Raw genomic sequence first — 3,384 nt, 5'->3', positions numbered from 1 at the left:
TCACTCACTCACTCACTCACTCACTCACTCACTCACTCACTCACTCACTCACTCACTCACTCACTCACTCACTCACTCACTCACTCACTCACTCACTCACTCACTCACTCACTCACTCATCAATGGTATCTGAGACAGTTTTCAATAGAAGGTCAATGTCATGTAGATATTTCCAAAAGATTGGAACACATTAAAGTAAAAGTATGGTGCTTAACTCTTTCCAGCCATATGCATGTAGTGTCAGATGTGTTCATGTCTGCATGTAGTAGATTGTTACTTATATAAAATAAATTGTGAGAAACAAGCAGGCATGATTGAGCCTTTCACTTTTTGGTTTACAAAAAAAATGGCAACTTGGGTACTCGAGTCGAGTAGTTAGTCACGTGATATATTGTTTAATGAAAAATTATCTAAAACTCTATGGTTACACTACAAGTCACTAATGTTCCCTTTCTTTCTGACTATGCACCCATTCCTTCTGACTTTTATATATTTGAATAAAGATAACTTCATGCAGTAAACTTCAGTGTATGCATTACCAGATCGCTTCACACGTGTATCTAAATACATTTTGCAAGGGCTACGGTCAAACTTTTCCAAATGGGACAGTTTGTACCTATCTCTATATATCTACAGCGGGTACCCGGGTAGGGTCGGGTGATGGGTACCCAGGTAGTAAATTTGGACTCGTCCCAAGCCCTAGTAGGCGGTCTAAAAAATAATAAACATAATTTTCAACTTCCAGGTTAGTACTTCTGCTAATGAATGAAAAACAAACCTGTGGGTCACACCGTCACATAAATGATTGCAAAATGGTACTTTAAGATAACTGATTGCCTTTTTTGTTAGAATATAGATTTGTATATGCATTATTCACCATTTCAGTGGTGATACAATCTGGTGGTTTTTCCCTTTCACCTACGGCGTAAAACAATATTCATTCATTCATTCCCTTTCACCTAGTTGTAAGTTGGACAGTTTTGTTTTCTCAGAAGTCTTCTATTTTTTCTTCTAATTTCACATTTGTTTGGTTTGTCGGTCTTGTAAACAAACTATAATATAGAAATAAGGCCTGGTGATGAGTTTTCATAAAACTTAGCAGATCCACTTTTTTCGCTGGCTGAGGTTTCCAGTGATTGTAGCGTGACAGACGAGCTCTCTGTGTTTGTTTGATGGTGAGAAACTGAATGCATCATCTGTGAATGTAGAATCCTGTACCTTCCTCTATGTAGAAGTCCGTCCATCTACTATGTTTTGTATATAACTATTATGTACAGATGTGTATTGTTGCTATTGAATAAAATGTATTTTTTTTAAATGCCTTGGTTGTGTAATGACCCGAGAATTCTTCTTCACTGGCAAATATAAACATATGACATATAACTTGTAACTCCTGTGGAGAAAATCTTTCTGACCTCAATGTAGCACATCTATCTGACCCCAGTGTAGCACATCCCTCTGACCCCAGTGAAGCATATCTATCTGACCCCAGTGTAGCACATCTATCTGACCCCAGTGAAAAATATATCTCTCTGACCCCAGTGTAGCACATCCCTCTGACCCCAGTGTAGCACATCCTCTGACCCCAGTGCAGCACATCTCTCTGACCCCAGTGTAGCACATCTCTCTGACCCCAGTGTAGCATATCTATCTGACCCCAAAGTAGCACATCTCTCTGACCCCATTGTAGAACATCTCTCTGACCCCAGTGTAGAACATCTCTCTGACCCCGTGTAGCACATCTATCTGACCCCAGTGTAGCACATCCCTCTGACCCATGTGTAGCACATCTCTCTCATCCCCGTTTAGCACATCTATCTGACCCCAGTGTAGCACATCCCTCTGACCCCAGTGTAGAATATCTCTCTGACCCCAGTGTAGCACATCTCTCTGACCCCAGTGTAGCACATCTATCTGACCCCAGTGTAGCACATCTATCTGACCCCAGTGTATCACATCTATCTGACCCCAGTGTAGCACATCTATCTGACCCCAGTGTAGCACATCCCTCTGACCCCAGTGTAGCACATCTCTCTGACCCCAGTGTAGCACATCTATCTGACCCCAGTGAAACATATATCTCTCACCCCTGTGTAGCACATCTATCTGACCCCAGTGTAGCACATCCCTCTGACCCCAGTGTAGCACATCCCTCTGACCCCAGTGTAGCACATCTCTCTGATCCCAATGTAGAACATCTCTCTCACCCCAGTGTAGCACATCTATCTGACCCCAGTGTAGCACATCCCTCTGACCCATGTGTAGCACATCTCTCTGACCCCAGTGTAGCACATTTATCTGACCCCAGTGTAGAACATCTATCTGACCCCAATGTAGCACATCTGTCTGACCCCAGTGTAGCACATATTTCTGACCCCAGTGTAGAACATCTCTCTGACACCAGTGTAGCACATCTCTCTGACCCCAATGTAGAACATCTATCTGACCCCAGTGTAGCACATCCCTCTGACCCATGTGTAGCACATCTCTCTCACCCCAGTGTAGCACATCTATCTGACCCCAGTGTAGCACATCTATCTGACCCCAGTGTAGCACATCTATCGGACCCCAGTGTAGAACATCTCTCTGACCCCAGTGTAGCACATCCCTCTGACCCCAGTGTAGCACATCCCTCTGACCCCAGTGTAGAACATCCCTCTCACCCCAGTGTAGCACATCTCTCTGACCCCAGTGTAGCACATCTATCTGACCCCAGTGTAGGACATCTATCTGACCCCAGTGTAGCACATCCCTCTGACCCCAGTGTAGCACATCTCTCTGACCCCAGTGTAGCACATCTATCTGACCCCAGTGTAGCACATCTATCTGACCCCAGTGTAGCACATCCCACTGACCCCAGTGTAGCACATCTCTCTGACCCCAGTCTAGCACATCTGAACCTAGTGTAGCACATCTCTCAGACCCACTGTAGTACATCTATCAGACCCGGTGTACCACATCTGACCCCTGTCTTGCATGTCTCTCGAACCCTAGTGCGGCACATCTCTGAGGACACGTTCCCTGCCACTTTCATTAAGGATGGAATAGTGTGACAATTCAGATTCAATTTATTAACACTGTTCACACACTGAAACTGACGATGAAGACATGGGACCAGTTTAGTCGTCGGTGAAACCTGCGACTTCATTATTACGATGTGTTTATTTTGTCCTTGCAAATTTGTATCGGCAATAATGTGGAATATCTTTTCACTTTACTCGATGTGTGAATACCTCCAAGGACCCGAGTTGTCACCGTCTCATATCTGTGTCAGAGTGGGGCACATCAATGTCACCAATACATATTAGCCTTTGGGTATGGTTTTATGTGACAGTGATGTATGCCACTTTGAGTTCGACCTTCCCCGGTACCAACATATTTTTA

The sequence above is a fragment of the Haliotis cracherodii genome, unplaced genomic scaffold (genome assembly GCF_022045235.1).
Source record: "Haliotis cracherodii isolate W230 unplaced genomic scaffold, xgHalCrac1.p SCAF_24, whole genome shotgun sequence".
NCBI lineage: Eukaryota > Metazoa > Mollusca > Gastropoda > Lepetellida > Haliotidae > Haliotis > Haliotis cracherodii.
This window is presented reverse-complemented; position numbering follows the sequence as displayed.